We start from the raw sequence: 24,914 nt of genomic DNA on the forward strand, positions 1-24,914 counted from the left end.
TGGTTTAAAAATTTCAACTATAACTTGCCCTGTTTAAGCAGACTGTGACCAGCAGATTTGGAACTTACATTCTGTACCTCTTCCATTTGGGCCTCAAAATGCTGTACAACAATCGCGTATGCAAGACCCTCCTGTTCTACATGAGCCTTCTTCACTATTGAGCTCACTTCAATAACATTTTTGAACGTCCAGAAAGAGCGTCCTTTTACTTTATTATAAACCACCCTGCCCTGGTCCAAGTTCCCCGAATCCAATACGGGAAGAGCAAAAGCCATTGTCATAGCCACTATACTATGGTCACTCCATACGGTCGGTAGGACACATAAGTTTTCACAGGCCCCAAACATTTGATAAGACACAACTACATAGTCTAAAAGACTCTGAGTGTGACGGCAGTGAAAAGTGAATTGGGCTATTTTTTCAGTGGGCACTCTTCCGTTTAAGATAACAAGGTCTGTGCTTCTAATACTATCCAACAAAGAGAAGTCCTGTTTATCTGTTTTTATTTTTTCCGGGAAAAGAATCTCAGGGATATGCCAAGTTTCCTCTTTATCGATATTCTCATAAATCTCTAGAGCAGAGTTGGAAATTTTGTCATTTAAGTCTCCAACAATTACCACAAGGTAACATTCTTCCCTGAGGGCTATTTTGTGAATGAATAAGAAGAAAGTACCCAACAGATGATCAAAATTTCTCCCAAGAGGGATATACAGGTTTGCCACAATGAAAAAAGTAGGCCTACCAAGGTCTCCCAAATAGGCCAACTTCAAACATATACAAAGATTTGAAGGATGGCAGAATACCTTCTGGTTCCAGTTAATAGAATTCTTAAGCAAAATAGAGACTCCCTCACTAGCGTGACCTCTATCGGAACGTTTAGCATGGCAAGAAAAAGTAAAATAACCATCACACTCAAAGTCCTTGCAAGACCAAGAGGCATATTATCAAGGGCTAGCAATATTTTTATCGCCGCGTTTGTGTCCGTTTTTGGATGAAATGCGGCGATAAAAATATCGCTTTATTTACAAGAGCACGCTAACACGTGTTTAATGGGATTAGCGCTGGCTTCAACATCGCATCGCCTTGCATCACTAATGAGATGCAAGGTAGGTGTGTCCCGTGAAACAAAATGGGATATTATCGCTAACCCAGCTTCTCTCTATTTACAAGTGTATCGCTAGCACGCATAGCGATATTAAAATCAGAGCTAAACAGGTATTTCGCCGGTTTGTAACGCCTGCTATTTTTCTTACTAAGCCATATCTATAATGGGAGGTGGATTGTTATGCTGTGTCCACGTCTCCCTATCTACAAGGTTTTTCCTAACGCGGTTTTCTATCGCTGGAATTCCGGCGATTTTGACTCTTTCCGCCGCTTTTGCCTGGATTTCTGTCACCTTGGCGATGCGCGTTGGTAATAGTGCGCTAACCGGGCGATAGATTTCGGTGATAGTCGCCGTTAAAATTTTACACGGTAATTGCGCCAGCGATAAATATCACTGCCGCTTGATGATATGCCCCAATGTTTCTTGCAAACAGATGATTAGGGGATTCAAGGTTTTTAAATAATTCAATTTCTCCTCGTTGTAACCCAAGCCAGCCATATTCCAAGATAGAAGTAACCCACCCAGGCTACCTCAAACGAGCGCTTCTTTCTGCTTCCGGACAGGTGTAATTCAATGCTCTTGCGACCCATGTCCACTAGGCCGATTCGGCTTCTACATCTAAGGCCTGGGGAACAGCTACTATATCAGACACCACATTTATTGAGCAGCCCCTTCTATCCAGGGGAACCACAATATTTTTGGTGTTGCCCAAAGAGTACTCAAACTCGGGGCTCATCTCATCTTGTATCACAGATTTAACGGCCCTAGAAGCTGTCGGACACTACGTTGTAAAACACGTAGAGGACTATTCCTCATATTCAGGAACATATGCTAAGTCAAGCCCTCGTTTCAGGAAATGCTTACAATCCTGCATAACAAAGTTGCCAATGATTAAAGAACAAAAAGTAACTCTAGAATAAGAGAAGGAGTCATGTGAATTAATCTTCACATATAAAATATCCCCACTTGATATCAACCTTAATGCCTCTATTTCTGAAAAAAGGCGAAGAATGGATCCTCGATTTACCGGATAAAATTCATTGTCAAATAGCCAGGTAAAATCCACCATGGGGGATAGTGCACTCTGCCCCATACTGAGATTCTTTAAGGCATCCCTTGGGGGGATCCATAGAGGAACCCTATCACCACGACTGGCCACTTGTGAGCCATCATTGGGCTGAATGTTTCGAATCTAGCACCGTCGTGGAAATTGGGGCCTCTAAACTTCTGATGGGTAAAGATGTATTCCCTATAAGAGCTCTATTCCACCCAACCTGCTTGATGCTCCGTACTGGGTACCCCTCCTCTGGATTCTGGCCACCCCAGCCCCAGAGGCCCCGGACCAACATGGGTTCACTAAGAGGCAACAGATAGAGAGGTATTTCGGCTTGAACATAAACATCTCTCGACTCTCTCAAGGGGACAGATGAGGGAAGCCTTCCATTTACCAGTTCTTCCATATGGGGATGTATCATAGGCTTGGGTTGAATAGAATCAAGCTTAGTTGCCTTTTGTACTTCAAACAACATTTCAGAAATCATTTCCAATATATGATCAGAACTTAAAACCGATTTCTCTAATAGAGACAAAATTGAATTTAGAAGTTTTTCAATGCAAACGAGATATTCCAAAGGCACAACATCCCTCTCATTTGCCACCTTTGGTTGTGTACAAGGCAAAAAAACATTGTGGGCGGATTCCCGAAAAGTACCACTCAAATGACTTGTACTACAATACAAAAGCGGCAGAGAGAGACGCCTAGGAGAAGAACTTATAATTGGAGTATCATTTCCCCTGAGAAAAGCTCGCTGGAGAGACTTCCTTGTGAGGGACTTCCCAGCCTCGTGTTTGGGTTTCGATGTCAATATCTGGGAGAGTAAAGTCTTCCCCTAGGTTTAACCCTTCGCATGCAATTGACTTCTCAACCATAGAAGGAGCATTGTCCAGTATACCATCCGGAACACCCTCCCCGCTTATTCGCTTACAAATGTCCCCCTGGGGGGATAAAGCAGCGGTAAAACAACAAACATACTGTCAGACTTTTGACCATCCAAAGAAATATGTTGTGGACCTTGAGGGTTGCCTGGAAAGTCTGAGCGCAATTTTGTACATGAAAAGGTGTAACAGATAACCCACCAGACATACAATCTTGGTTTAACCTGTTTGGAGAAGACTGTTGCTGGCTCTGTTGGATGTCACAAGAGACAAAACCCGGATTTGCATGTGAGGGGGTGACCGGGTATTGCCCACTTTGACCATCCTCGACAACATCAATCTTCTGTGCCTGCACCCCTTCCCTGAAGCAATTCAAGCCCCCTGCAAAGATGCAAGTGTCTCCCAGTGCCTCCACAGAAAAAAGGGGAGAGAGCATTGCTGTGTGGCAGTTCGAAAACTGTCCGTCTTGAATTACTGCTGCCACTTCAGGTGCGATCCGGGGCACCTTGCAAAAAAATCCTGTAATAGCTGGGTGGGCTTTATAACAGAGTTGCTGCAGTTGTCTAGTACCACTATATGATCTCTTTAATTTATATGACCGACTTGGAGAAGAAGAGAGCACACGTCCCAAGCGTAATTTTCTAGAGATCATATTGCTTGGAAGGGGGGCACTTTTAGCATAACTCTTAACAGGACTTACTGCACCCTCAGCCCCTCTCAGCTAATGGAGGACCATTATGATTTAAGGAGTCGCTCCTCACAGCTCCCGGCTCCCAGCTCCCGGCTCCTCCCAGCTCTTCACAGCTGTCCGCACTTGGTTTAATTAGGCACCAAAACTCAAAAAACTAAAAATAGAAAAAGGCAATAACCAGTGAGTGGGGCACTACAGGGGACGCAAGCTGCCCCCAGTGCCACCCGGGCCACCTCCGTCCCGCCTGAGGCACCCCCCCGCTACCACCAACTAACGGTGGCGCACACACTGCACTCACACAACCAAGGGGCTCAAGCGCGTGGTTCTCCACTTCTCAGCACCTCCAGTGCCGACTGGATCAAACAGCGGCCGCCTGGTGTAGTGCCGCCATCTGAGCACTGAGCACAACAACAGGGCACTGTGGGGGGGTCAGTCGCGCTCAGCAGCACCCGATCCCTGGCCGACTGCAGCTCGTCCGTGGTCTGTGGGCTCCGGCAGACACCCGCACAAAAGCAGGAGAGTGAGGAAAGCAGAGCCCAGCAGGGGCCAGGGGGCCACAGTGCTCTGCAAGGAGCCGTGAGGAGCCGCAGGCAGCAGCAGCATCAGGGAGATCAGGAAGCTTGGCGGTAATAGCGGCAATCACGGGAGGCAATGCAGCATCCAACACCTCTCCCTCCTCTTCCTCACGTCAGCGGGATCAGGAAGCTTGGCGGTAATGGCGGCAATCGCGACAATCACGGGAGGCAACGCAGCGTCCAACACCTCTCCTTCCTCCTCCTTGCACACTGCGACCAGCAGCCAACGGGCAACGCCAAAACGCAGAAACAGGAATCAATTTCCTTTGTCTATAGTGCAGGGCATTGGGGAACCAGATGCAACTGGTTCTGGGGGTTTTGGAGCACTCTGCTTACAGTGCTCACACCCTCCTTTCAGAGATGGGGCTCTGCCATCAGACACACCACAGGGGGGCAGAGCCAGCATTGTACAGGCCAGGCATGGACCTGTTCAGGGACCAAGGACTTCTCCTCCCACTACTCCAAATGCAGATGGCCCTATTCAGCCTAGCGCTGACTCCCTATGCCCCTCCAGGAGCCACACACACCTCCCAGCCCCTGTCACTCACAAGCCAGACATGCAATTCACATCCGGCAGGCAGACACATGGCACACAGAAATGTCAACTTCTAAAAGTAAAACACACAAGATGATGGACGGAATGTTGCACATTGGCAAAACATTCACCCCCAGTCACAGATCTGGGTTTAATCCATCGTTATTTTGCTCACCACGCCACCCCAGTTCAGACATGGCCATATGCAAATCAGTCTTGACCCTGTGCCTCATGGGAACAGTCCAGCCCGAACTGCTAAGCCATGTCTTCCCTGGACCGGAATCAAGCATCCTAGGACCGGTTTCGGGGTTTCACCCCTCTTCAGCCAGCATAGCTTGACTCCAGTGGCGTAGTGACCACGGGACCCACATCTGGGCATACCCTTCCCACATAGGGAAGGGTATGCCCATTCTGTCCATCAATAGTTCTTTTGCATTTGTCACCCCGAGTGGGACGGGTATGCTCATACGTGAGTCCCGTGCTCTCCGTGCCACTGGAATCAAGCAATCCTGGCTGAAGAGGGGTGAAACCCCGAAACTGGTCCTAGGATGCTTGTTTCCAGTCCAGGGAGGACCTGGCCTGGCAGTTCGGGATGGACTGTTCCCATTGGGCACAGGGTCAAGACTGATTTGCATATGGTTGGGTCCAAAATGGAATGGCATGGTGAACAAAAAACAATAGATTTAGGCCCAGATCTCTGTACTGGGTTGAATGTATGACATTGTTCTGCATTCTGTCCATCAATAGTTCCTTTTGCATGTGTCACCCCGAGTGGGACGGGTATGCTCAGATGTGAGTCTCGTGCTCTCCGTGCCACTGGAATCAAGCTATCCTGGCTGAATAGGGGTGAAACCCCGAACCGGTCCTAGGATGCTTGTTTCCAGTCCAGGGAGGACCTGGCCTGGTAGTTTGGGCTGGACTGTTTCCATTGGGCACAGGGTCAAGACTGATTTGCATATGGTTGGGTCCAAACTGGAATGGCATGGTGAGCAAAAAAACGATGGATTTAGACCCAGATCTCTGTCCTGGGGTGAATGTATGACATTGTTCTGCATTCTGTCCATCGATAGTTATTTTTGCATTTGTCACCCCGAGTGGGACGGGTATGCTCAGACATGAGTCCCGTGCTCTCCGTGCCACTGGAATCAAACTATCCTGGCTGAAGAGGGGTGAAACCCCGAAACCGGTCCTAGGATGCTTGTTTCCAGTCCAGGGAGGACCTGGCCTGGCAGTTTGGGCTGGACTGTTCCCATTGGGCACAGGGGCAAGACTGATTTGCATATGGTTGGGTCCAAACTGGAATGACATGGTGAGCAAAAAAACGACGGATTTAGGCCCAGATCTCTGTACTGGGGTGAATGTATGACATTGTTCTGCATTCTGTCCATCAATACTTCTTTTTGAACTTCTAAAAGTGGCATTTCTAAAATAGTCATAATAAATCCGTGCACACCATTGCGTAGCATTTATTATTACTATTCCAACCATACTAAACTTGACAACACTGCGCCTCTCATATCAGGAGTTACCACTGTAACACTTATCAGGGAATCCCCAATGCATTCCTATGGGAGGTTAGCCCCAGAGTAGTGAGAAACGAAAATGGCTGTTTCTCACTACTAGGACATGTTACACACTTAAGGTACATGTCCTATCTTTTACCTACAATGCACCCTGCCCATAGGGCTAGCTAGGTCCTACCTTAGGGGTGACTAATATGTAGTAAAAAGAGGGGTCACGGACATGGCACACACTTTAGGTGCCACGTCACAGCGGCAGTGGCACTGCGTGCACAGGCCCTGCAATGGCCGAGGCCCAGAATAGGTTTGAAAGGCTACTTTAGTAGGTGGCGCAATCAGCGCTGTAAGCCCACCAGTAGCATTTAATTTACTAGCCCTGGGTATATGAGATACCACATTACAAGGGACTGACAGGTAATTAAATAGGCCAAAACAGGTGTAGACCAATCCTTATCATATTTAACACCGAGAGCACACGCACTTTACACTGGACAGCAGTGCTAAAGTGCCAAGAGTCCTCGAACCACCAACACCATGTCAGAAAAAAGGCTAGGAGAAAGGCAAAAAGTTTAGGGAAGACCCTGCAAAAAGGGCCAAGTCCAACACACGTAGTCGTAGGTCGTAGCACGCCCCGTCCCGCAGCGGGGCGGGAAGACCCCCATGATGAAGCATGACACCAAGGGGCCTTTTGGTGTGTTAGGGGTATTTAAACAAACACTGTGTGCTTTCAACCACTGTAGGAAACAAACGCAACCTGTGAGTACACTAGTGTAGGTATACTACAGCACTTATCACATTTGCAATAATATGTGTATGTCTAGCTCAAGGTATGTGTTATACAACACTGCTATTATTATTATATCATATATGTTAAGTACGTTTGCCGTATAAACAAGAATCACAAACTCAGAAGCACATAAACCCCCAAACCGAAACGTGATATGTTAATAACATAAATGACTGGTAATCTATTTCTTTTGGGGCAGGTTGGTGTTAAAATTTTCAACTTTATATAGACTTACAAAGGGCACTTGATGTGTCTATTTTCCTAGGCTGTCCCCGGTATACCTTACAAGAGTGCACTGCTGAAGGAATAAAACAGATAAAGCACTCGGCCGATTTACACTTTTCCGTGGCAAGAGAGCTAGGCCACTCTTGTGGGATGTCTACTATACTACTATCTGCCCTCTAATAAAGGGAAGAATACATTGCTGGCCAACCCCACACAGTCGCACAGCAACCCATGGACATCCACCCAACTTGTTTTGTTTTCTTTTACGTCCTACTGTAATTCTGTGGTAATTTCACTGTCATTTTGTGGTACTCCTGTGAATTTCTGCACTCTGTACTGCAAGAGTATCAAGAGTCTGCAGCAATGCATCTTTTTTTTTCACTTTGATCCCAGGGTAGGTCCCTCAGGGCCCCATCTCAAAAAAAGCCAGGGTGTCATTGTACCCCTCCTCTGACCCTTTAAGGTTTTTTGTCTTTATTTTCAAGACATGTGGACTGAATCCCCTAGTCCTAAAATGGCGGCTGCAAAATCCCTCTTCATGTTGCAGCCATCCAATTATAGCCCTTGGGTCAGCGGGAATGGTCTAGGTCCCGCAGATCAAGCGAATTAGAATGCATTAGAAAGTACAGCGACACTAGATTTTAGAGCTTAATTTCTCTAAAACAGCTGATTGGATTTACACCAAAGCACAAAAATCACACTTTCTGTGTAAAGATCTAGTGTTCTGCCAAATTTGGTATAATTCCATACTGCTGTATTGGCTGTAGCTTTCCCTAAGGTTCCTAAGTGAAATTGCCTGGTGAAAGCGTATTTTGGGACCCCTCCTCTTCTTGGCCTCCGCTTGACTGAAAACACTGAAACTTTCCGAAGAGGAGCAAAGGTGGCTGAATCTTTTTTTGAGGAAAGTTTCCTGAAGATTTGTCAAGCAGTGGAAAAGTTATTAGCAAACCAAAAATCCATTTCCTGTGGAACATTTCCATTGACTGGAAGCTTTTGTTACTTTAACTCCCATCAAAAGGGACAATTAGTAGATCTCCATGGCAAATCCATGCTAAGTTAGAGGAATGGTTGGATTGCATGTTTATAAGAAGTTAGGTTATTATTTGAGAGCCCCACTCAAATCTTTGTTAGGCTGAACACAAAAGTCACTAAAGAAACCTGTGCTTAACCCTCGTAGCTTGCCACAAAAGCAGTCAGGCTTAACTTAGAATCAATGTGTAAAGTATTTAGGCAGCACTCAAACGGCAATAAAGTGAAAACACAACACAATGTAGGACAATAGAATAAAAGTTAATCAAGTAAATGACACCAAAATGACACAAATTTAATTAGTAGAACTGGAGATATGAGAGTTCTAAATTTTAGATGAAAATAGTGCCAAATAGCACAAAGAGCCAATCTCTGGTATCTGGTTGTGCTGAATCTGGTCAAACAAAGGCTAACTGAGATGGAGTGTGGGTCAGATACAAGGACCAAGTTCGTCCCGGTGAAGAGTTTACCTTCTCAAAGTCCAAGTACATGCAAGGAGCCTCAGCTGGAGCTTTGCAGTGGCTGTGACTGTCAGGAGGTAGATGTTGGTGCAAGGAGTGGTCGTCACTGGAGCTTAGTGTTGGTGGGAGAGGCAGGTGGTCACTATTTTGGTGCAAAGAGCACCTTGCCTTTGAAACTTCAGGCTGGCAGGAGACATAGCCACCGTTACTGATGCACGGAGCCCACTCGTGGTTGGAAAGAGCCCCAAACCTTTGGATTATCACTTGTAGCTTGGGTTTGAGGCAGGAGGAGTTCACTCTGATTCTGATGCTAGCCACGGGGCCAAGGACTGGGGGGACCCTCTTTGGGATGAGGACTCACTCCAGCCGAGGACAGCAGCCGGCTGCAGGGAGGTCCAGGTGGTGCCAGTCAGCTGGGCCGTTGCAGTAAGGCCTCTGGAAGCTTGTTTAGTCCCTTTAGCTCAAACAGGCCTTCAGCCAACCAACCCCTGGAGTCAAGTCTGGTGATCCTGGGTTCAATGCAAGCAGACCCAGGTTTCCTTCTTCAGGCAACAGGGCAGTCCCTCTTTTGAATTTTCCATAGAGAAAGGAGTGTTCTGATGATAAGTTCTAAAGGGGCCATATTTATAGTTAGTGCCAGCCTTGGTGTGGAGGACAATCACTGGTTTACTCTCAAAATGGTTCCGATCAATTCTTCTCCTACCCCTGGTTTTGACTACAAAATGTCTAGCATGAAAAAGGCAATGGCAGGTCTGGTGTCAGGCTGCTTTTGTGTGCTGCAGGCAGGGTCCTTTGCCGTGCAATCATGGCAGAGCACAACCCGTCCCCAGCCATGCAGTTAGGAAGATCCACTCCTTCTACACCCAGGCCTCTTCTGCCCCCATGTCTAGAAAGAATCCACACATCACCACAGGAGATCCATTAATAGTCATGAGATTGTGGACACTGACAGAAAGGCATATTTATTTATTTTTGACAATGCTTTATTAGGTTTTAGCCAAAGAAATAAAACCATGAATCAACGAACAAACCGGGCACATGCCCTGACATTGCCACTGGGAATAGAGTCACACATTCGAAACAGTCCTCGGTGTGTGATGGTCACCCTTCTCTATGTATATTCAGCCAGAAAGCATCTAAAAAGATGTATGGAGATGTGTAGTAAATTCACATATTGACATACATTTCATGCAACACAGGGTCTCATCAACAGTGAATAAGGTTCACGGGTGTCGGGTTCACAACTATTAAGTATATACTAATAATGACTGGTAATAATTTCCTTCTCAGGGTGGTCTAGCGTCACTTCTGGCATTAAGTTTTATGATATTTTTGTCCCAGATAATGCCTATTAGACCCCTTCCACTCAGGAGTTGAGCCTTGTCGATAGCTTCCGACTTTGCCTTAGCCCATTTCAAGAGCTCCTGTACTCAGTGCTTTCTTTCAGGCACCGCATTGGCCTCTCAGGACATTATTGACTCCTGAAAAGTACCAAGACCAGATTAATGAACCTGCGGATATGTCCATCACCTTTGGCTTTGGACCTCATACCCAGGAGGCAGAATTCAGAGGTGAGTGGTAATATGCAGTCTATTAGGCCTGATAGGATCCCTGCCACTTCCTTCCATGTGTGTTGAAGTACCTGGCCGTCCCACACCATGTGTTAAAAACTGGGATACTGATGAAGACATCTAGGAGATTCTGGTGTAGTCCCCATTAACGTGCGTTGCATGCCTCTTGGTGTCAGATAATCTGCTGTAGAAAGTTCCATTTTGTGTAACAGAATTGTGGATTTCTAGCGATCTCTTTCACTTGCAATATAGCGCATGCCCAATGTTTGACAGTCAGTGCAGTACCAAAGTTGATGACCACCTATCCCTGGCCAACAATTCTGTTGTGTAGTGCTGTGCGGCAAGGTGTGCTATAACATAGTAATGGCTTTCCTCGCATTGCCGTGTGCTGGTATAATTCTAGGGGCAGTGATGTTCTTCACAGTGGGTGGTGACAGCATGTTGTATAGTGTTATATTCTAGGAACTGACCCACTGATATCCCATTCATGTCTCTCATTCTTGGAAGGACCTTAATTCTCTCTCCTGATAGAGGTCCTCAGTAATATTGCACCCCAGTCCCCACCCAGGAGAATGCGTTCCTCCGTCCTATAGAGTCTCTTATTATCGTTAATGACCGAATTGATAGTTGAGGGGCGTAAGGTAGGAGTCCTCTCTCACCACGTATATATTTATGCCAAAATCTGCTCGCGAATCCCATTTGTTTTGTTTCTGGTGTTTGCAGGTGTGCACTGCGCAAAAGCCAGGTGAGAATGTTTTCTCCGTGCAAAGATTGTTTAGCTTCTTCCCTCTCCGCATTTGGAGACGTCAGAAATGCACATTTGATTTAGGCAGAAAAATGCTAACTTTCTAACACTGACATTTTCAGAATATTAACGTAAAATCAGACTTTACCATTTTTATTTTTCAATTTATTTTATTTCTTAGGTTGCACAGTAAGAAAAAACATGTCTTGCCTTGCAAATAAGTATTAATTTCCAACACTTACAAAGCAAATGTCTCTAAAGCATCCACATACTAAAGTGCACTCGTAAAAGTAAATAATGCAAACTTTTCTAGTTTTTTTGTTATAACAACCAGTGGTCACAGCAGATATTGACAGTGCTTATTACAAAAACAGCTCCGATCACTTTTAATACAGTTAATTTGCTAGGTAGGTCCATTAGAACTTCCTCTAATATCCACATCACTTGAATTAGAATTAGAATAGCATACATTGCCCTGGATCTACCACTTCAGAGGGGTGCGGACTTGCGTTCTGAAGCACCTGCCCAACAAGGTACGTTTGGTACAACCCCCAGAAGTTTTTGGTTAGGTTGCGAGGGGGATGCAACTCACTATACAGTTCTGACTGCGTATTGCAATAAAATATGTTGCATGACCACTCCTGCATTGTAGGGGGCGGACCTCTCGCCCAGCGCATAGCTATCCTGCGCTTAGCAATAAGCATACCCATTTCCACTAATCCCTCCTCAATTCTCTTAGTATACCCCAGCAGTGCCACAATAGGTTCAGGGTGCAGCAGCGCCTCTACAATGTCGCTCAGCGTCTGAAACACCTTTTCCCAGAACTTAGCAATTAACAGGCAAGTCCAAGTTACGTGCAGGAAGTCCGCCGGACACACCCTGCATCGCTCACATGCAGCTGACTCTCGCAGCCCATGTCTGAATAAGCGCTCTGGTGTATAGTAAACTCTCTGTAAATATTTAAAGTTAATTAGGCGGTGCTGCCCGTTTAGGGACACCTGGCGTATTGCTTCGCAGCAGTGCTGCCAAGTGTCGTCGTCAATGTTTATACCTCGGTCCCTTTGCCACTCCAGTCTAGACTTTGCGTAGAAGTGTTTGCGATAAGCCTGTACTAATGCATAGAACCTGGACACTAACTTGCCAGGTGCTTCTGCCCATAGTATAATTGTGAGCGGGGTAACCTCCGGGGGTTCAGCCATATCTTCCCCCAGAATCTCAAGCAGGGCGTGCCTAACCCTGTGATACTGAAACGGCACTAATGGAGTGGGAGTGGCACCCTCTGGTATTGCCTCGTCCCACGTACGCGCTGCCCCTCCACGAAGAAGATATTCAAGGCCTGCATTGCCTTCATTACTGCTTACTTACCGAAAGCCATGAAAACTATTCCAACGGGGTCAGTGAGGAGTAAAGAATATTGCAATCCTGCCTTTTAACCAAATCTCGCCATGCATGGACCGTAGAATTTAGAGAGTCAAGGATTTCCGTATGGCGGTCTGGGGGACGAAAAAAAACTCGTAGGCAGATCGGAAGGGGATACTGCCACTTTCTCAACATGCAAGTGTGGTGGATCTTGTGTCTGGTGAGCAGTCAAAATATCGAAAATAAAATATCGACCTACACTAATATCGAGTTTTAAATATTGAAGGGACAGAATATCGATGTCAATAATATCTATGGACAGAATATCGACCCTAAGGTAAGTATTTTTATATCGATGTTAGCAATATCGAAGTTAGTAATATCGATATCAAATATATCGATGTTACTAATATTGATGTTACTAATATCGATATTTATATTATTGTTATGTATTTTATTATGTATTTAATATGCATGTGTTATATGTTGTTTGTTAAGTGTATTACTGGTTTTAAAATATATGTATACAATTTTTATATGTTAATAATGGTTTTTTAAGTCAATTTTGTGTTTTAGTACTGTAGCGGGTTGTGGGTTTATAGGGGAATAGGGTGGGAGGTAATTTAATTATATGAAATTAATTATACATTTTTAGGGATTATAAATTAATTTTAATTAATTTTTGCGTTTAAGTTCTGTAGCGTGTTGTGGGTTTATAGGGGAATAGGGTGGGAAGTAATTTAATTGTAATTAAGTAATAATTTATTTTCATTTATTGGTATTGATAATTATAATATTGTTAATTATGTATTAATTGGTAATTAATTTTTATTAATTGGTAATTAGTTTTTATTAATTGATTAATTGATAATTATGTTAAGTGTATTATTTTATTATTGGAGTGTGTTGTGCGTTTATAGGGGAATAGTCTTGGAAGTAATTGAAATGCCGCTCGAGCTTGGGACTTTGTTTCTGCCATCGGTATCGCCAGTGCTTGTTTGTGGGCGTGAGGGACTGCGAGGCCTTCCAGCGGAATAACTACCATCACCTGAGGTCTCTTCCCGGACACTCCCCTAGCTCATTTTCTCACCTTTAAAACGACTCGCGGGCCCCGCTTCGCGGGAGCCGCTCGAGCTTGGGACTTTGTTTCTGCCATCGGTATCGCCAGTGCTTGTTTGTGGGCGTGAGGGACTGCGAGGCCTTCCAGCGGAATAACTACCATCACCTGAGGTCTCTTCCCGGACACTCCCCTAGCTCATTGGCTCACCTTTAAAACGACTCGCGGCCCCCGCTTCGCGGGAGCCGCTCGAGCTTGGGACTTTGTTTCTGCCATCGGTATCGCCAGTGCTTGTTTGTGGGCGTGAGGGACTGCGAGGCCTTCCAGCGGAATAACTACCATCACCTGAGGTCTCTTCCCGGACACTCCCCCCTCTTCCCATTGGCATGCTATAAAGATTAACCATCATTACGCCCCGCGGAACGCCCGCGGGACGCGCGCCGGGCGAAGCCCGGGCCAAGGGCGGGCCCGTTTAAGCCCGTTAAAGACCGATTAAAACCAGACTGGGCAATCCCCCTAACATTTTCATTTTCAATTCCATATACTGTAATTATCTTATTTCTTCCTGCTTGTATTTGGCATTTTGTTGTTTTACCATTTATAGTAACTATGGCAACCACAAGAGCAAGAGGCAGTAGGAGCAAAACAGCAGTGGATTCAAACAGTATAACTGGCCCTTTGGATAACTTTATTGTTAGAGCTAATTCTGTTATATCGACCAAGGGATTGCACTCATGTAACGTAGAGTCTCCCAGGAATTGGCACTAGCAAAACGTTCCTCCATGGGTCATTTCGCTTCAGTTAAAACTCCAACTAGACAAATTAATGATTCGGTTCCCATAGACACTCAGGCGGTACGCCAGAGCCTCCCTAACATGGTGGACCTGTCAGTATCAGCTTCCGAACTTATTTCGGTCTTAGAATCAGACAGGTCCTCGATTTCTTCTTATGATCCTTTGATAGAAGTTTCAACTGATATCCAGCGGAGGGGGATTAGTGAGGGAGCCATACCTAAATCTTTAAAAAATGCCAAGAAAAGAAAAGCGAGAAATGTCAAGAAATCGATGAAATATCAGAAACCGACAGTGCTCGTGGAAAAGGCGACCCATGAGCCATCTTCAAACGTTCAAGAGGGGGGACAAAAACAAATAAAGGTTGCTCGTAGTAACTTTCGGCCAGACATGAATAATGTTATCATGGACACCGAACGTATAACCGTCTCCCCTAGTTTGACTCCAACCATTATGGTTACCGAGGCAGACACCAAAATTTTTGACCATATGAGCAAATTATTTAAATCGTATCTCTCTCCATTAGAGGCTAGATTAAAGAGCGTTGAAAAACATTTAATTGAATTGACTGCTCTTATCAAACCTCTGAGCAAGTCTGGAGTACAAAGAGATGGAGAAAGGAAGCTAATCATTAACAATAATTCAATGGGGGATTTGCGGTTAAATAAAAGTTCACCTTCAAAAGAGCCTATCTTAATAATTGATCCCACCGTACCAGAGACAAATTCACCTATTAATGTTAGTAAATCTATTCAAATTATTAGGCAGAAGGCTACCACACCTAGAAATACTGCTCTGGCCTCTAAGGGAAACCAGATAGGGAGGTTATCGCCGCAGAAACTATCTATCGACTTGCCCCCGGAAGTAACCCCTTACCTGGTGATTCTGACCGGGGTACCAGAGCTGAGGGAGGACGCAGAGGAGCCTATAGGATCTTTGAAAAATAAGGTACAACACTGGCTCAATTCTAGACGGCCACTGCCTCCCAACAGGTCGAGTAAGATCCTAATGGTACGTAGAGTACCATGGGTAGGGCAAGGTAAAAAAACCATCGAGGGGGACTGTATCTTGGTAAATTTTGACAACCCGGATACGGCCGATTACATCTGCTCATGGGACAACCACCTCAACAACGAAGGTATTGCAACCAAGCGTTTGTCCTTCTTTTACCCACCTAGAAACTGCCATGAACCAGCCTTCGACCGAAGCAGGAGAATGGTAGGCCCTCAAGATAGAGCAGCAGACAGGTGGGTGCGGGGTTGGCAAATAACCAGAGAAGTACGCCCAACGGATACTTGGAGAGGAATACCGACCGAAACAGGTTTAGTTGCTTGGAACTGGTCGATTGACTCCCCTTGCCCACTACTTCCGAGGGTTTCTTCAGTGGGGATTCTAGCGAGCCAACTATAAGAGAAAACCACTTACCAAACGAAAACCTAGGGACTATATCCGAGAGGTCAGAATCCGAGGTAGAAGTGAGGTTTACTACTCCACGACCTCCCGCAGAAGAGCCATTTGTGGAGACCTTCTAGGACCCACAAATATTGACCCTGAATATGTACTGCCCAGCCAACAATCTCGATCATGCCGAGGAAGGGATGCAGGAGCTAAATCCCTACAGTTAGAATTAGGTGGCGGTATCGATAATCACCCTGTCATGGAGCAGACAAGAGACCCCCAATGTAGCAAAATAACTTTGTTATCATGGAACATTGCGGGTCTATCAAATAAGGTAATGGATCCAATTTTCAGAGACTTTATTGATAGATTCGATGTTATTTGTTTGCAAGAGTCTTGGGAAAATAAAGAGATCCATATTGAAGGGTACCGTACATATTCCACTCCTGCAGTTCAGTCTAGGAGGGGCAGATCCTCGGGTGGCCTCTGTACATATATTTCTAACATCGTAAACGCGACCATAAAGCTCCTGACTAATGATGGTCATGTTTTTTATCAGATCCTTTCTCTCCTTTTTGGAGGGAAACAACAAAACATCCTAGTAAATTTTTATAATAATATTCCAAAGGAAGATTATAAACGTGTGTTTGAGGATCTAAACAATTTGCTTCATTATGGGACAGACGTGGAGATTAAAGACACATGTATTATATTGTCTGGTGACTTTAACTGTCATTGATGCCCACATAGTAGTACGGGTGCCTGCGGATTGTTAAATTTATCTGGTGAATGTTGCACTCATTTTGAGCACTCCTCGTTAGGCAACCTATTGAACGTTTTAATTCACGATTGGAATCTGGGATTTGTGAATGAGCTTTGCAACCCACAAATTAGTTTTCAACCTACTTTTAATGGCCATGGTTTGCGTTCTACAATAGATTTTATACTAACTACTACTAGCCATTTCTACAACATCCTCATGTTTAAGACCGAGGATATTGCTATGAGTGATCATTTCCCCATTAGCACTACATTTGATGTGGGTATGAGCAATGGAAAAATACCAAATATAGTAGAAAATCTCTATGGTTATTCTATCCAACTGGCGAAAAGAAATGGATACACAATAAAATGGAAAATGGTTGACCCTGTCAACTTCCTGCAAAGTTTAATTACTGATCAATATTTTAATATAATGACTTGCCTGGAAGATTCCCCAGATCCCAATGTGGTTATTAGAGCTTTCCAGAAGATCGCTTTGCAAATATCCAATAATCTGACTGGAACGCTTAGAGAAAGGGGAGGATCAAAACCAGAGGGCTGGTTTAATTCTGAATGCAGTAAAGCTCACGCAAACTTGAAACAATCCCTAAAAAAAATGCCTCGAAATCAATCAGACGTCAGAGAAGCCAGATTAGCATATATATTTACATTACGTAAACGAAAACAAGAGATCAAGGAGAATGCCTGGGCTGCCTTAGTAAAGGCGTCTTGTTTGAGAGATAACACTGCGTTTTGGAAAGCAGTAAATGCTCCCTTTTTCGTGGATAGAAAAGTTGATGTGATAGACCTGGCTATTGAACAATCTGTTTGGGTAGATCACTTTACTGAACTCTATAAGAAGGACGATCTGCCTAGTTCACTAATTACCTATCCAATAATGTCGAACAATAGCGTGTCCACTTCAACTGCTGGCTTCCCTCTGGAGATTTCTTTTTCTGTCACGGAGATGGAGTCAGCTTTATCTGAAAGCTCAAAAAACAAAGCCCCGGAACCGGATGGGATCCCCATAGATCTATTTAAGGATAATATCCCCCTTTGGGCCCCGCTCCTAACCAATTTATTAAACAGCTATAATAAAAAGGGTTTTCCTACGACTTGGCAGGAAGCGATAATTGTCCCTATTTTCAAAAAGGGAGACCGTAACGATCCCAAATGTTACAGACCTATTTCGCTGCTAGATTCGCTGATGAAAGTAGCAGGTAGACTTATCCTAAATAGATTACAAATATGGGCTAATGACAGTAACATTCTTTCTAAATTTCAGTATGGCTTTAAGGAAGGATTAGGCCCAGTCGAACAATGACTTAATTTAGCTATAATAACTGCAAAATACACTATAGCTAAAAAGGGCAACCTATTCATGACCTTTGTCGACTTAAGTTCAGCCTTTGACTGCTTAAGCCATGAGGTTTTATGGGCTACTCTAATCGCTCTTGGCATTGATTTGAACATTTTAAACTTTATTAAAGAGTTGTATCGAGGAGCAGGAGCAATGGTCCGTTTTGGCAAAAAAGGGGAATGCACAAATAAATTTCCTATTATGAAAGGCGTACGCCAGGGTTGCATCCTGGCTCCCTTTCTTTTTAATTTATACATAAATGGAGTGGCGGACTTCTTACTAAAACAGAAAGTAGATTATCCCCAAATAAATGGCGAGGCTGTTCCTATTTTATTATACGCAGATGATTTTGGTTATCATGGCTAGAACCCAATTAGGCCTCCAAAAGGCGTTAACTAGTTTTTCGACTTTTATGTCATCTAGGGGTCTAAAAATCAACATTGGGAAAACTTTTACCATGAGCTGTACATCAATGACTAAAGTTCCTTGCAATACTTTTTTAAATCAGTCTAAGATAGAATTAACACATACTTTTTCTTATTTAGGGATTTTATTTAATTATAGGGGCACTTGGACACCAGCAGTTAATACTAGGAATTTAGCATTTGCTCGATCAATTGGTGCTTTGAAACAGTTCGCAAACAAACTGGGAGGTAGACCTGTCCGTATCCTAATGGACATTTATAAGGCAAAATGCGTTTCAATTGCTACTTATGGGGCTGGCATCTGGGGCATTTCAGACTGCCGGGAAATCCAAGTAAGGGAAAATATTTTCCTCCGGTATTTGTTAGCAGTTCCCAAGTCCACTTCCACGTATGTGTGCCATAAGGAATTGGATATAATTTACATATCTGATTTGATCAAAATTAGTCCTTTGTTGTTATGGTATAAGATATGGACTTCAATAGCTACCACCTTAAATAGAGCTGTTTTATTTGATTGCATTAATCTTGAAAGAGCAAAAAATATTCAGTGGCTATCATACATAAAGGTCTTTTTAACAAACATGGGCCTACTAGATTATTTTAATAACCCTACCTCACTATCTATGATTTCGAGAAAGGAATTTAAAGGCCGCTGCCTTGCTTTCTTGGAAAATCAACGGTGGTCTAAAGAAAGGACTAAAAAATCTGTCTCACAACATCAGTTACTCCTGCAGGGCTTTGGACTACAGCTTTATCTATCGCCTGACCAAACTTGTTATGACAGAATGTTATTGGCTCGTTTGAGAACCGACTGTTATTATAGATTAATAACATTCCCTGACATAAACAACTGGTCGTCATATTTAATGAAATGCCCATGTGATGATCTCTCAGAGCAAACAAATATTCATAGTCTCTTGTTTTGTAAATTTTATGCATGGGGGAGGAAGAGACACTTGATTCCTTTATTAAAATTCTGGGGCTTAAGGCAGTGTAGACCAGCTTTTGTAAAACTGCTTATGCTCGAAGATAAAATGACTATTAAGGCTGTATCCAAGTTTTTAAAATATGCAATTAGATGCAGATCTTCTATGTCCTAGTTCCCTTCTATTTTATGTCTAAATAAGAATACTTTATTATGATGCAATTAATTGGACCTATCTGTCAATTCTTTTTAACATGTGATCGTTGTATTTACTGTGCTTTTATGGTTTTAAATATGAAATCGAATAAAGCTATCTTTGACTTGACTTGACTTGAAATGTAATTAAGTAATTATTAAATTTGTTGTTGGGTGTTGATAAATAATTAATTGGACATTAATTATTAACTGGTAAATATTTTAAATTATAACATTTTGGTTATGAAAAATAATTTGTTGTTGATCAATCATTAATTGTGAATTAAATATGATTAAATATTATGTATTGATATTTCTAATTAATATATTAATAAGTAATTATTAATTGGTAATTAATGTTTCATTATTATTTTGTGGTATACTCTTTGTTAATTGTTCAATATTTTTTAATAGGTAATTACTTTTTAATAATTCATATGTTTTTGGTTATGAAAAATATTTTATTGTTTCATATTTATTATTTGGTAATTAATATTTATTAGTTATTTTTTATTGGTATTTATTATTAATTTATTGTTAATTAATTATTCATTGGTAGTTATGTTTGTAATAATTATTTATTGGTATTTGTAAATAATTTTGAGTTATTTAATAATTAAATCACTAATTATTTTAAATAATTATTTTATTTATAAGTATGTTATTTTTAACTTCTGCGCTTTCCAACACTTTCCCTACTGTTGCACTCTCTGGAATTGGAATAGTAATTTTTATCCCTACGCTATCCAGCACTTTCTGTACTGTTGCACTCTCTGGAGTTGGAATAGTAATTTTGACCCTTACGCTATCCAACACTTTCCCTACTGTTGCACTCTGTGGAGTTGGAATAGTAATTTTTACCCCTACGCTATCCAACACTTTGCCTACTGTTGCACTCTCTGGAGTTGGAATAGTAATTTTTACCCCTACGCTATCCAACACTTTCCCTATTGTTGCACTGTCTGGAGTGGGAATTGTAATTTTTTCCCCTACGCTATCCAACACTTTCCCTACTGTTGCACTCTCTCGAGTGGGAATAGTAATTTTTCCCCCTACGCTATCCAACATTTTCCTTACTGTTGTTTTTTTTGGAGCTGGAGTAGTAGTTTTATTGTCTGTGCTATTTAATATTTTTTGTATTATTTTAGCTAATGTAATATATAATTAATTTTAACAATATTCAAATTAAATGTAATTTTTTTAATGTGTTATATATAATTATTTAATAATTAAATCACTAATTATTTTAAATAATTATTTTATTTATAAGTATGTTATTTTTAACTTCTACGCTATCCAACACTTTCCCTACTGTTGCACTCTCTGGAGTTGGAATAGTAATTTTTATCCCTACGCTATCCAGCACTTTCTGTACTGTTGCACTCTCTGGAGTTGGAATAGTAATTTTGACCCTTACGCTATCCATCACTTTCCCTACTGTTGCACTCTGTGGAGTTGGAATAGTAATTTTTACCCCTACGCTATCCAACACTTTCCCTACTGTTGCACTCTCTGGAGTGGGAATAGTAATTTTTACCCCTACGCTATCCAACACTTTCCCTACTGTTGCACTCTCTGGAGTGGGAATAGTAATTTTTACCCCTACGCTATCCAACACTTTCCCTACTGTTGCACTCTCTGGAGTGGGAATAGTAATTTTTACCCCTACGCTATCCAACACTTTCCCTACTGTTGCACTCTCTGGAGTTGGAATAGTAATTTTTACCCCTACGCTATCCAAAACTTTCCCTAATGTTGCACTCTCTGGAGTGGGAATAGTTATTTTTACCCCTACGCTATCCAACACTTTCTCAACTGTTGCACTCTCTGGAGTTGGAATAGTAATTTTTACCCCTACACTATCCAACACTTTCCCTATTGTTGCACTGTCTGGAGTGGGAATTGTAATTTTTTCCCCTACGCTATCCAACACTTTCCCTACTGTTGCACTCTCTTGAGTGGGAATAGTAATTTTTCCCCCTACGCTATCCAACATTTTCCTTACTGTTGTTTTTTTTGGAGCTGGAGTAGTAGTTTTATTGTCTGTGCTATTTAATATTTTTTGTATTATTTTAGCTAATGTAATATATAATTAATTTTAACAATATTCAAATTAAATGTAATTTTTTTAATGTGTTATATATAATTATTTCATTTTTATTCATGTTATTGTTTTATGTGTATGATGTATTTGTAATTTATAATAATTTTTAATAATTTATAAGTTATTAAAACAATTATTAAAACTGATTAAATATATATATTATATATTATATGTTTTTGTTTAATGAATGTATTATTAAATTATATATATATATATTAATTATTAATTATAAACATTATAAAATATCTTTAATTATGTTTATTTTATTTATAAGTATTATTTGGTTTATATTACTTTTTTTTTTTTACTAAAAAAAATACCCTATATTTTTAAAAACGATATTTTTGACATTCTATATTTTATTTTCGATATTTTTGTACTTACCATGTTGTAGATAGGATGTCGATATTCTTGACATCGATATTTTTGCTCCGATATTTTTGTAGGTCGATTTTTTGACCTTCGATATTTTGTCAGTGATCCCTTGTGTCTAGTGTATCCAGTGGAACGCATGTGTGCTTTGCGCCACTCTAATATATAAGTCCAAGTCCGGGGCTCCCAGCCCTCCCAAGTTGCAAGTGCGTGTAAGGACCTTCCACTGTACTCTTGGTTGTTTGCCCGCCATGCCAGTTTGGTTAAAAGAGTGGTGATAGTTTTGAAGAAGTGGGCAGGAAAGACCTTAGGAATATTTAAGAATAGGAATAGGAACATCGGCAGTATGACCATCTTCATTAACGAGACCCGCCCCAAAAAGGATCCATCTTTCTACGTCGTCTTCTAACTTAGTAACTGCCCTCTCGTAGTTTTCCCTGAAAACTATCTCCAGGTTGGTGTGAATATGTATTCCCAAATAGCGCACCGGTTCAGTGGTCCAAGCTAAAGGGAAGAGACTTTACCATTAAAGAACATTTTAAATTACAATTCAAATGAGTGCCCTATCCTCTTCACATGTGTCCTTTACTACATCAATGCCACTGTCCTCAGCACTGATGTCTCTCTGAAATACAATTTACTTGGGGCAGGCTTCCTTCACTGTATCCTGCTCATATACAGCTCTCCATGTTGCAGGACTGTATCATGATGAACCAAATGCACATCTGCTCTGTTTTCACCATTCTGCTCATGCTGGCCAGGGTGTACTTCATTTAGCACATCATCACACTCACAGTGCCCTCGTCCAGGCTCCTGAGACAAGAGCTTACCTTTAATGGAACTTTGTGATCTCACACCCTTATTTTACCTTGCTTATATAACTACATTTGGCAAAGTTAGACTTACTTGCTGGTTGGGTCATGTCACTTGTTGACCCTAAATGGATACATAGCTGAATTTACCCAGGGCCTTAATATAACAACTTCTACTAATACATCATAGGGTGCAGCGTGGGGGTAGGCATGAATGCAGAGATGTGTGTGGTGATATGAGAAAGTGATTGCGTTATGCGTGGGGGAGGTAGGACAATATGTGATCCATGGATGTGCATACATCTGGAATCTTGGGTTATGTCGCTGCCCTCCTACATGCCATCATGGGAATGCGGCATGATGAGAGAAGGGATATGTCTGGCAGTGAAACACTTTGTAACCATTACAGGCACCATGTGACGTAATTCGGCATTCCCGTTGATACTCACATCCACATATTTTATCCCTGTGTGGATACATCCTGGTTGCAAGTGTCTATCCCTGATTGTCCTCGCAGGTCTTAGAACAGTAAAAGACAATGCATCAGCATGTGCTTTTTTTCCTACTGCATAAGCAAGTAATGTTTTTAGCATGCTTTCTTCCATGTAATCCCTTACCCTGGGAATTACCTCTTCCTTTTACTGCGCTGTCAGATGACCTGTCCCTCTTTACTTATCAGTTTTAAAGTACCTCTTTACTTTGCAGCTGTGTGGTACATTTTTGTAATATAAGGGCCTTGCTAATTTATACTACAGTGAGTCGCGCGTGCCTATGCCCTGTTGCCTGCAAGGGGCTTCTTTTCCTCAACAAGTTATTAAACACATCTTCTGTCCATTTTGAATGAGCCCACCTTCTCTATCCGTGTCATGGCTTTGTACTCCAGTCTGATCCCTTATGGATCCAGAAGCCTCTGCTTCCACCCATGCTGTGATGTTGCTGGCTGTCTGGAGTGCACTCTCAGTTACCTATTTCCAAGCACGTTTCCGATCAAAGCATTGGCTTGACTGTCACCTCATCTGGTGGCACCTTATCTTGAGCTGTGCCACAATATGGCAGTGCTGGGTGTGGGCACAGAACCTCTTGCAGATGGTCTTCCAAGTGCACATCTGCAGGGGCTCTTGGCTTTGATGCTTCATGTCTGGGTGTACCTCATTCATTACAATTAGTAATCTTTTCACTTGCATCTGGCCCTTTCTGTCACACTTCTTAGGGGCAGACTGGTGTGTGTGATTGATACTGATATATGCTTCGTTGGTGAAAATGTCTGTGGTTCTGCGTACTGTGTTTCTGTTCCTGAAAAATGTGAGATCTTGGTGTGTTTCACTGGTAGGTTTTGCTGGTTTTTGTGGTCTTCTTGGGAGCTCTCCAGAAGACTGGGTCAGGAAAGCAAGACAGCTGCAGATATTGTTGCTTTTATTGCCTGCATCCATATCCTGTTACTTCTTTTTTCAAGTGGGGTTCAGTGGCTACTCCATGCTATGATTTTGGAGTCAGCTGTGGTTTGAGGTTCAGTAGAAGATTCAGTATGTTAATTGTGCATTGTTACAGGTGTGTGTTGTGGTGCTTCAGGCTGGCAGGTGTTCAATGCAATCTAGGGTCCATTGGAATGAATGACCTCTAGCCCAGCGACTTTTAACCTTTTGACTTCTCTAGACCCCTACAGAATCATTATTGGAATCCAGGGATCTCTAGTGAGTCATTATTGGAAGCCGGGGCCCCCCAGTCTAATCAATTTCTAGGATTTCAACATCAAAAAATGCAAAATACAGAATCAAGTATGCATCAAGTAAGTACACAAATATTGAAATCTTTTATTTTTATATATATAATCTTTATTTAGATATAACACAGATATCTTTAAAAGAGATTACAAAATCAATATTAAAAGAAAACAGCTATTTTAAAATACAAAGAGAAAATGAGAAGACGAGCAGCGGCTCAATTACCATGTTTGAAGTAGAAATTTTCCACATCTTTGATCAATAATTCAAGACTTAATAACAAGTTCTGTGGCAGGCTGTTTGGGCCCGGGGCTCCATCTAATCTTGCTCTTGACACAGCAGTAGCAACCCTTTCTTGTGACATCTGAAGATCCTCATTGTCGGTGTCTAAGAGCTCTATCAAGATGCTCTGCTTATTATAGTCTGTTGCTTTCACTCTTGCGGGGCTGCCTCC

This window comes from Triturus cristatus, chromosome 3_1, assembly GCF_964204655.1.
Source record: "Triturus cristatus chromosome 3_1, aTriCri1.1, whole genome shotgun sequence".
NCBI classification, from domain to species: Eukaryota; Metazoa; Chordata; class Amphibia; order Caudata; family Salamandridae; genus Triturus; species Triturus cristatus.